The sequence below is a fragment of the Callorhinus ursinus genome, unplaced genomic scaffold (genome assembly GCF_003265705.2).
Source record: "Callorhinus ursinus isolate GAN/ISIS: 27379988/994484 unplaced genomic scaffold, GSC_fseal_2.0 scaffold79, whole genome shotgun sequence".
In the NCBI taxonomy this organism is placed as follows: domain Eukaryota; kingdom Metazoa; phylum Chordata; class Mammalia; order Carnivora; family Otariidae; genus Callorhinus; species Callorhinus ursinus.
The window spans coordinates 51,946-63,700 of record NW_027397141.1 but is presented as its reverse complement, the minus strand read 5'-3'; the positions used below and the strand labels follow the sequence as shown (position 1 = coordinate 63,700).

The 11,755-nt window shown below is 37.7% G+C and overlaps 1 pseudogene; it reads left to right on the top strand.

The window, feature by feature from the left end:
- Positions 1 to 5,117: 5,117 nt before the first annotated feature.
- Positions 5,118 to 6,170, top strand: LOC112826412 (PIH1 domain-containing protein 2 pseudogene; annotated as a pseudogene).
- Positions 6,171 to 11,755: the final 5,585 nt, after the last annotated feature.

The following is an 11,755-nucleotide window of genomic DNA, read 5'->3' as shown; positions in this document are numbered from 1 at the left end:
TTCTTTGTTTAGGATAAAATTTGACACCTATTAATTAAAAAATTATCAAAACAGATGTGCTTCTTGTTATTCTTTGCAGCGTCCTCTGAGGCTGATATCTGGAGGTTAGAAATTCTATGATGATTTTGCTTGCCTCAGTTCTCTCTCTCAAAACCTCATAATCAATCCGTTCTCATAGCCACACAGATAAAATCCAATTCCCTAAGAAACTATATGACTTTCTTTTTTATTATTTTATTTTTAATTGTGGTAAAAAAAACCCCACATAACCTAAAATTTACCTTCCTAGCCATTTTAAGTGTACAGTTCTGTATTGACTAGGATATTCACACTGTTCTGTAACTGATCTCTAAAACTTCTTCAAAAGTCCCTTACAAAACTGCAACCCCAAAGCAGGTAGACAACTTCCCATTTCCTCTTTCCCCAGCCCCTGAGAGCCACCACTCTGTGAGACTTTCTTCCTCTGACTCCTGTCTCTGCTTTGTGGATTTTCTCTAACTCATCTCAAAACCTGCCGTTCAGGCACACAAAACTTGCCATTCCCCATTCAGGCTCCAGTTTTAAGACCTTCGTCCGCATTCTTTCCCCAGCCATTGTATGGTTAACTTCTGACTCAACTTTCAGATACAGACTTACAAGACTCTCCCAGAATGGGAGATGTACACCTACTGTGTGCTCCTATATGCACCCTTCATTTCCAGCTGTCACAACAATTAGCTTAAAACTTTTTTTTTTTTGATAGAATGTGAGCGCTTCAAAAGTCAAACCAATAGCTACACAAAGAAGAACATCTAGTCCAGCCCATCATTTTATTCTTGGCACCATAGCACACACTAAATAAATAATTGTTGACTGGATAAGCGGGTCAGTGTTCAAAATACCTTTGAGTATTTGAATATTCTTTTGTCACCTACTGGCTGTGTGCCCTTGGATACATAAAGATGATGATGTTGATGATATTAATTACAACATTAATGACAGCAAGCAGCCCTGGCTGTCACTGACACAACACTTCCTATGTATGAGGCACTTTTTAAACCTTTACATGCATTAACTCATTTACTCTTCCTAATAACCCTATTCCTGAGATACTATGATTAAGCCTGTTGACAGATAAGTAGAGAGAACAGGAATGCAGAGTGATTTGTTCAAGGTTACTTAGCTCCAAAGAACAGAATTGTTCCTGGAATCAGACACTTTGAATCTGAACTCATGTTCAGAAATATCACTGCTTTCTGGGGTGGACCTCTGTTTCTTTATTTATAATAAGGGTTATTGTATTGTAACTATTTCAAAATTGGGTGTTGAGCATTAAGTGTTCTAATCTATGCGAGCGGCTTAGCCCAGGGCCTGATTCGTAATGAAAGTTTAATAAATAACAGCATTTATTGCTGTAATATATGTCAAGTGCCTTGTTTGGTGCTTATAAGCCTGTAGGCTCTCAATAAACGCGAGCTGCCTCTTCTCTCTTTCTCCTTAATTAGAGCAAGTCAGAGGCAACTACTGGTGCCGAGGGGTTAGGTCAGGAGCATACTGCAGTGGCCACCGAGACGAAGGGTAATAACTTGTACAAGCTGGGGAAGAAGAGCACAGGTTTCAGAAAACAGCCTCCTGTAACTGTGCGCTCATGCTTTGCTGGGATTGTGATAAAAACGTCTGCCATTTGAATAATATTTCTAATTTTGAAAGCATGTTCAATTTCTCATGTCATTTTTATCTCCTGGTTGGCCTTGGGAGAAAAGACATAATATCCCAATTCCCATGTTACAAAGAATCCTCAGTGACTTACCAAAGATAAGAGTAGTTTGGGTACAAAGACGAACTAGAAATTGTTGTTAATGTCGAAAGGTAATTCATCCTCGAACCGGGATGTTTTTGAGAGTGGAAGAGGAAAGGTAACGGTTAAGTTAGGAGAACAGACATAAACTGGGTCTGTCCAGGGTCCGGGAGGACGTATGGGACCCCTTTCTTCTGCTCAGCAGATTCTCCCTTCTCTTTTTCACCTTTTCTCTTGCCCCACAAGCATCACACTGACTTAAAATATTCTTCTTCCTTGATCCAGAGAATGAGTTCTCCTTCTCAGGGTGTCCATAGTTCCATTTGCTATATACACAACGTTCCACATTGTGACAATCAAACATTATCTATTTGAAAAGAATGAGAAATTTACCCTGATGCAATGACTACACACACACATATGTGTGTACGCGCGTGCATGCGTGTGGGTGTGTTTGAGATAAAGGATGAGAGGCTAGCATACTTGGCTTGGTTTGCTTCTACGATGGAACTTCCCTTTTGCTCTGTTGAACCTCCTTTTTTATCAGTTACGTTGAATCATGTATTAGTTTCCTTATACTGCTGTACCAAAGTGCCATAAACTAGATGTCTTAAAAGAACAGACATATATTGTCTTACAATGCTGAAAGCTAGAAGTCCAAAATCAAGTTGTTTGTGGGGGTTGGTGTTTTCACAGGCTTTTGAGGGAGAAACTCCTGAATCTCTGTCCTAGCCTCTGGTCACGCCCATGCTTACCTTGCCTTGCAGATAAGACACATCACTTCAGTCCCTGTCTTCCCGTGTCGTCTCCTGTGTGTCTGTGTCTTTACAATGGTCATCTACAGTCATATTGAATTAGGGACCCATCCTGCTCCAGTATTGTCCTCATCTTGACCTTATGTTTGCAATGGTCCTACTTCCAAATCAGGTCACAATCTGAAGGACTAGGGGTTAGAAATTCAACTTTTTTTTTTTTTGTGGCAGGGGGCCATTATAACAATTAGTAAGAACAACCAAAACCAATCATATATGGAAGAATTTGCCAGTGTTGCAGCCTGTATCAGTCTCTCTTTTGCGATAATCTGTGTCTTAGGAAAGCAAGAAAATATAAGAACTAGTTGTGTCTGCTGAAGATATAACCTCATAGTGACCGTCCCTGTTCACTACCTGGTGACAGGATACAATTTCATAGACAAGAATGATAAACAGAGTTACTACAAAATTAGTGTTTTGCCTAAATTATTTTCTTCACCTGTTGTGTTTAAAAGATATGAAAATTATTTTCCTTTTAAAATTAACAAAATTATATTAGTGCTCTATTGATAAATGTATTTATTTACATAATGTCTTAGTCATGAATAGTTGTTGATTGAAATGGGAAATAGTTTGGTATTTTAATAGAATTATAGATTATTACAAGATAGATCGTTTACACTCCCGAATGTTGAGAATGACAAAGAAGTTATTACTCTAACCTGCTCTGGCTTTACATAAACTACAGAACATGGTGGTATCTGGATAGCTTCCACATTCCCTGCAGGACACAGCTGGGGGAAAGAGGCACTAGGGCCGAGCAAAAGGCACTCTGGGAAGAGTGACAGATCCTCTGGGAAGAGATCAGCAATCCCAAGCAATGAAGTCTCAAAGAGAGGGGCAAAAGTCAAAGCCACTGAAGGTAGCTCATTGAGGCACCAAACGAAGAGGACGGATGGAGGTGCGGAGCAGGCAGGACGGAGAAAGCACAGGTAGAGTGTTGGCTGATGGCTTCTGTGAATGTGGAAGGGCTGGGATTAGCACCTAGTGTGGCAGGCAGTCCCCGGGACTAGTTGGAGTATGGGTCTGGACTCACGAGAACCAGGTTCGTGTGCAAGACCTCAGAAGCACGCATTGCCCCCTTTCCTCTACCCACTTCTACCAAGATAAAGGGGCAGCCTTAAAAGACCATTGCAGATAAGTGTCCTGACCTTGCAGCTTGCTATATCTTCTGAACCCACTGACTCTTTGGCATACGACGGAGTCTCTTACAAAACCCACAAGCATCCTTCGTGCCTCTGCTTGGAGACCTCCATGGTTCCCCACCAGGCAACTGACATTGTTACTCTCTGATAAAATTCAGTTTTTCAGAGTTCAGCCTGCATCTTTACAGATCTACTCTCCTTACTGTTCAGATAGACTTTCACTAGTACCTGTGGAGGGAATGAAATCCAGAATGTGAAGCTGTCCATATGTTGCTCCTCGTCTCCTCCGAATTGCTATTTCTCCCCAATGAAGGCTCTGTATGACGGCGATGTCCCTTCTGTCCACCAGCTTCTGACCCTTTCTCTCACGGCGACAACCTCCACGGAATGTCTTCCTTCCCTATTGCTGATACAGATGCGCTCGTACATTCTTACACGGACTTGCTGCTTTCCTATCTTCCTGAGTTTATCTGGAGGGGCTGCACCCCGGCTCATGGTGCCTCATCACAACCCTGCTCCTGGTTCAAAGCACAGACTGCATCCGGTGTCTCCTCAAAGCTTGTGTAGGGCAAAGCTTTTGTGTGAAGGTAAGTCTTCAGTCCAGAGTCATGTTTGCATCTGATATTTTCCTCTACAAAGTAATTTTGAGTGAATATTTATCCTGAGGGACAACTGGAAGTGAACACACATGTCAGTTTGTAGCCTTTCATATGAAACTTATGCTAACAAGGCAACAAAGAATTCACAAGACTCATTGTGAAGATTTGTGTGACCACCATATCAGATATCATTACAACAAAATCAGATCCGTACACCTTTGATGGGGACCAAACGATTCATTTTGCTGTGCGCAAAGAGGAAGTGCAGATCTTCTCTCTGAGGTTAATTGTTGCTTTCACAGCTCACTCACCCTCTTCCCTTGCACCCTGTAGTATTGTCTCTGACCTATGACGTTCTTGTGAAAATTGATATCCATGGCTTATGGGCGACAGGAATAATTCAAATGATGACGGATCCTTGGAGTTGGGCAGTATGGTTAAGCATGTGTGTTTTAAGATGACAGTTGTGACGATAGAAAAGCTCTGTCTGGCCTTCCTGGGCTCCCACTTACTGTACATTAAAATGTGGTGTGTCCATCATGATTTATCTACTTCTTTCTGTTTTACATGCATTTTTGTATTTATGCTTTCTACACAGTGACATTAAACAAATTTAGTATTTTGTTATGATCGATTCAAGTGCAAGTCCACACTCTGCATCTTTGCTCCTCAAAGTACAGTCTCTGGACCAGCAACGTTGCATCACTGGAGAAGCTTGGTAAACCTGCAGAATTCAGGTCAAGAGACCAAGAGAAGGGACTTCAGAGGCCTATTTACCTCAATCATGGAGTCTTCCTGAAAGGGGCTGCTCACTGAAGTTACTCAGTTCTGGAACCTCCAAGATGATCTAGCTGGAAGCAGCCCTGAGAGCTCTAAGGAGTTCCTTCAAGAGCCACTGGAAGAGGGGAGACAGCTCAGTGTGCCCCAGAACCATTAGCTCTGTCTGCACGCCAGGATCCTGAAAATGAAAGAAAACAAAAATTTTTTTATCAAGCTTTGTCAGTGGAAAAGAACAGTTAACCATTCCCCCAGCTCCCCAGTCAACCACTCATCCAGTACCTCTAAGTACTGGCCAACCAGAAGATATGTCTGAGACATCAGAATTGTACATGGTTGTTGATGTCGCCTACAATGCTGGTGTTCTCCAGGCAGAGAAGAGCGCCATGCACAGAAAGATCAGTTAATATGGATGGCCATGAAATGTGTTGAGGACAACTCAATGAACTTGTTACTATTACTACTATTATTATTACTCTCACAATATTACTAAATTTAGAATAAAAAGGAAACACTCAAAGGATGAAACAAAATCTGACCAGAGTCCAAATTGACCCCATGGGTTTAAGAGAGAAAACGAGAGAAGACCTGACCCTTGAGCAGATCAGAAGCAGTACGGTGAGCAATCCAGGTCCCTTTCCTCAGCTTTTTTTTGCCAAGAGACCAAGTTTCAAGCAAAACAAGGTATCTGACGGGAGACATTTCCACCACCAAGACCCAGGTGGAGATGAAGAGACCAGCCTATGAATTAAAGATTGTGGCTGATCAGAATGAGAAACCTCTGAAAATTGAAATAGAAGTTAAATCACCTGGTAGTAATTCAGTATGTCTCTGTGACCTTAGTGTTTCTGAAGATGATTTATTGATCGAGGTCTCTGAGAAGTACAGATTACATCTGAATCTTCCAGAATCTGTGCATACTGAAATGACTACAGCAAAATTTATCAAAGAGAAAGCTACATTAATCATCACAGTGCCACTGGTGGAAGTCAAGAGCATCATCTGCTTTGGGTTTTCAGTGCTAACAGCAGATGAATTACAGGACCTTCATGATGGGTGAAGAGGCAGTGGTTTATCTTAAATACTAGTTTTGTATTTTGTAAGAGTTCTTTTTCACCCAATGATGTTTTCTCATCAACTGTTTATCTTTTTTTTTTTTAAACTCACTCTTTCTCCTTCTCAAACTTGATGTGAAGCAGAATCTACTAAAAACAGTATTGCCGTGATACACTTTTTTTTGAAGGTCTTCTAATGATCTTAAAGTAACAAATATGATTTGGGAAATTCTGTTTGTTTTCAGGTAACATGGGAGAATTCTTGGCTTACTGGTTGAAAAAAAATTTTTTTTTTTGTCTAGGAAATTTTCACATCAGGAAATAAAAATAAAAATTTTTATTTTTATTTTTTGAAAATTTTATTTATTTAAAATAAATAAAATATTTTAAATAATTTATTTATTTCATTTATTTAAAAAGAAGAAAGCAGAGTTCAGGTGCAGCCCTGAAGTACTACATCAAAGTTGTAATTCATAAGAAGCTTTTTCTTGATGTTTTCTATGCACATTAAAGTTTGAGCACTGTTCTGCATCTCTATGAAATATACTCTTCTTAGATGTGAATTAGTGTTTGGTTTTAAACATTGCCATTGTTTTTGGGAACATAGAGCCCCCAGAAAAATAATTTAACATTTTACACACACAAAAATGTCTTCTAGCTTCCACCTGGCAGATAGAGATTTTACTTTGGGGTCACACAGATGAAATATTACAAAGAAACATTAGACATGATGTCTTTGGTTACCTGAAAAGCAAGATTTCATTAGACACTCTGTGTTTAATAGAACTAAATATTATTGAAAGTTTTTTTTTCCTCAGTAGTGACCCATTTTTCCTTACTTGTAACATCTATATTTTATGTAGAAATCTATAATATTGTCATAGAATTGTATATAAATAAAAATTGTGTCCAGGTGAATTTACGGGGTCTGATTTTTATTGCTCCTTAAGTAACAGGGCTCCTAGTTGTCCCGCACACGATTTTATATTCTGACGAATGCTACCAACTGCAACTTTGGGTTAGTCCTAAGTCTGCAGTAGACTGTAACTTTTCTCCTACATGTTTATACATGTGTGCAAACACAGCTGCACTCAAGCATATTTGAAATTCATTTTGAGCAGCTCTAATAGTTTTGTCTATAATGAACTAACCTAAGTTCATTACAGGAGCTGTGGCATTTACAGAGATAAGTAGAGGACAGTTCCTGCTTTCTGGACATTTATAACTAGTATGCAAAAATAAATTGAACAGAAATCACTTTGGTATGAAATGCAACAAAAGAGCCCCTGATTACTTTTGGACAGGGTAATCAAAAATACATTCTTTGATAAACTGGTATTTAATTGAACTTTGAAAGATACATGATAGTCTAACAGGTAGAAAAAAGGAAGAGCATTTTAACTGGGAAGCAACAGTAGGAACAAAGACAAGAAAACTAAAAATGATGAGCCATAGAGAGAAAAGGACAAATTCCCAGAAAAGTAAAGTGAAAGATGTTTTAAAAAATACCAAAAATTGAAGACCGAATGCTCTACTTGCCACTACTCCATAGTATGCACATCTTCTAGCCTTTCTAAGAGCTTAGTATATGAAGGCATCATTCTCATTAATACTGGCAGATGAAAATACTGCAGTGAATTTAGAAGACAAATGTGCAAAGACATTTCTTAAAATAGTTAACTACAAAATCACGTGGTCTCAACGAAAACATCATTGAGAGACCTCTTCCCCCACTTTCATACAAAGGACAGAAATCCTTTCTGGTCTCCTTTATGGTTTCCATTCCCGTTTTGCTTAAATTCATTTCATGACAGGTTTCTTCACTGAAATTTGGAAGATAACTTTTGGAAAGCTGTTTGCTTTCTTGAGTTGATTGGAAATCAGAGGAAAACCATTCAGGGATCTACTTGTCTGTCCATCCCCGAGTCCCAAATTAAGAAATTGGGAACACATTCTTTTCTTCTCCTTAGACCTGAAATGTGTGTGTGTTGTATACTCTGTGTATAAATCAGTATAATAATTCTGAATACTCTGGTATCCCTTTTTTGGACTAGTTCCCAGACTTTTGAATCTAATGGACCAGTAAATTCAAATCATGTGATTGCATTTAAAAAAATCACCATTGTGGATCTAATTTCACTTCCATTGCATAAATAAAAATATAAATTTCACTTAAAAAGTGGGAAGAAAATCATCTCAGAATGAAACAGCCCATATTTGACCACAACTTAATCTTATCATATGTTGTAAAAATATGCACACTATATATAGTTCTTATGTTTCTCACATTTTTCCATGGATTAGAGAAAATTTCTTTTATCATCGGCAGACCGACATTTTGAAAGCACTCTTCTGTGTGACCTCTATTTTGTAAATATCTCTGGTTAAAATGTCCTGTCAGAGCTGAACACCTGGGGCACCTGGGTGGCTCTGTCAGTTAAGCAGCTGACTCTTGATTTCGGCTCAGGGCACGCGATCTTAGGGTCCTGGGATCGAGCCCCATGTAGGGCTCCGTGCTCAGCGGGGAGTCTGTTTGTGGGTTCTCTCTCTCTCCGCCCCTGCCCCAACTCCTGCATGCTCTCTCTTCCTCTCTCTCTCTCACAAATAAATAAATCTTAAAAAAATAAAAAAAAAGAACACTGTATTCTCCAGCATAGTCTTCTCCTTTTTGGACCTGCCCTTGAGCAGCCACAGACCCTCTTCTTGGCATTGTCAGTCTGTTTGCTCACCTCGCACTCACACTCTCAGAGCCACCACTCACATCTTTATCTGTGCAGTGAAGTTTTTGAACCTAAAGGCAACACTTTGTATTTATTTTCATTCACCTGCATCCTGTTCATCTGCCGCAGTGTTGCATTCTGTCCAACCCTCTAAAAATAATGGCGATGGATCTCTATAAGTTTTATTTACAATGTCTTCAGGCTGTCAAAAAAATTTGAGCAGAAAAATTATATAGAACTCCTCATAGAACATATTCCATGGATCAATAGTATGTCATTTTCTCTTTTGCTTGACATAAATAAAAATTGAATCAGTTTTATGTACTTTAAAAAAATTCTGCCAGTTTGGAGTTTTGGCAAATGCAGCTTTCTATTTCTTCATCACCTGTTCAATGTTTTTTCTTTTTTTTTTTCTTTTATGAGGAGGTTTTTAAAAATAAAAATTCTATATATTTATGGTGTACAACCGTGATGATTTGATATAAATACACATAGTGAAATGATTACTACCATTAAGGTAACCAACATCTTTTCACAGTCAGCATATTTTGGTGTGTGATGAGTGTACAGTATTATTAAGTATACTCTTGTCCGTATTTTGATATCTTATTTATCCTACACCACTGCAAATTTGCACCCTTTGACCAACATCTCCCCATTTCTCCCCCAACCCTAGCCCCTTGTAATCACCATTCTACTCTCTGCTTCTATGGGTTGGACTTTTTTTTTTTTAATTCCTCATATAAGTGAGATCATTCAGCATTTGTCTTTCTCTGACTTATTTCACTTAGCATCATGTCTTCCAAGTTCATCCATGTTGTCACAAATGGCAAGATTTACTTCTTTCTGAGGAATGAATAAATATTCCACTGTGTGTGTATATCTTCTTTATCCATTCATCTTTCGATGGACATTTAGGTTGTTTCCATATCCTGATTATTATCCTTATTATGAATAATGCTGCAATGAATATGGGAGTGCAGATATTTCTTTGAGATACTAATTTTGTTTCCTTTGGATGTATACCCAGAAGTGGAAATTTTGGATCATATGGTAGTTCTATTTTTAAGTTTTTGAGGAATCTCCATAAGGTTTTCCATGATGGCTGTACCAACTTGCATTCCCATCAAGAGTGCACCAGGGTTCCGTTTTCTTCACATCCTCTCCAACATTTGTTATCTTTTGTCCTTTTCATAATACCTAAGAATATAAGATGATATCTCATTGTGGTTTTGACTTGTATTTTTCTGATAATCATTGATGTTGAGCACCTTTTCCTGTATCTAATGGCCATTTATATGTCTTCTCTTGAGAAATGTCTATTCAGATCTTTTGACCATTTTTTAATCAGGTTATTTGTTTTCTTACTATTGATTTTTTTGAACTCCTTACGTATTTTGGATATTAACCACTTATCAGATGTATGATTTACAAATATTTTCTCCCATTTTTTAGATTTCCTCTTTATTCTGTTTCCTTTATTGTGCAGAAGGTTTTCAGTTTGATGTAATAACACTTGTCTGTTTTTGTTTTGTTGACTGTAGTTTTGAGATCACATCCAAAAAGTCATTGCCTTGGCCAACTGTCAAGAAGCTTTCCCCCTATATTTTCTTCTAAAAGTTTTATGGTTTCAGGTCTTACATTTAAGACTTTAATCCATTGTGAGTTGATCTGCGTGAGTTAAGGGTCCAATTTCATTCTTCTGCATTTGGGAAACTTGTTTTCCCAGCACCACTTAGTGAAGAGACTACGCTTTCCCCCTTGTGTGTTCTTGGCACTTTTGTTGAAGTTCAGCTGACCATAAATGCATGAATTTTTCAAGTTTTGGCAAACATAGCTTTGTATTTCTTCATCATCTGTTCAACATTTTCAAGAAATGTCTCCATTGTTTTTGTCATGATCAAACACATTTAAATTAAGACAATAACAAGAAAGAAGATTTATTATTTTGCTGCCAAGAAACTCAACAACTAATTTGGGGTCAGGAAGAATCAGGGGCTAAAGTTCATTGGCAACCTGTAGCAGAAGCCAGTTAAAAGTAGGAAAAATGGCTATAAACACTTAGAAAAGTAATGACTTCAAGAAGTCAGAAATGTGTCAGGATCCTAGAAAAGGTCTTAGATAGGAAGACAAACATCCAAAGGGCAGATGGCCACAGAGAGACTCAGGGCTAGAAGGAGTATTTCAGAAGAAAGCAGTTTTGTCCTTGTGTGGACCATTTATCTAAAAGATGATAAGTTGACTATGAACAAATTGTTAAGAGTCTAAAATCTCTTTGGAAAGATTTAGAGCATAAACGAATTGACTTTAAAAAGCAACCAAGACTCTCATAAAATCTGCTTTCATCTTATTAAACCGTGGTGCTTATGTTACAGCCAAAGTCTAAATGTAGGCTAATAACAACGGTGAAAGATAATTAGGAGATTAATAGATTGACACTCTAATGTAGAAGAAAAGAAAGTGTTGTATAATTTGTGTAATGAATATAACATTGGATACATAGTTAAGACATCTGACATGCCATTAATTATTAAATTAAAGTCATTTAATATTTTTGTTTCATTGTGAATCATGTAGCAATGATTAAGTCTTTCTTACATATAATATACCATTTTTCAAAAATTGACACTGATAAAGTAATAAAAATGAATATATTTTGCAAAATTTAAAATTTATATTTTTGTTATATATGCAAAAGTTCTGTGCGTCTTGATTACATGAATTTCATTTGAGGGTAATTTAAATTATAAATGTAAATATGTATAAATATGTATAATATGTTTATAGTCAATAATAAAACATTGAGTTAGTTTGAGTTTCTTTTAAGTTATTTTGTGGTGGGCAACCACTTCACACTGTATATCTATGAA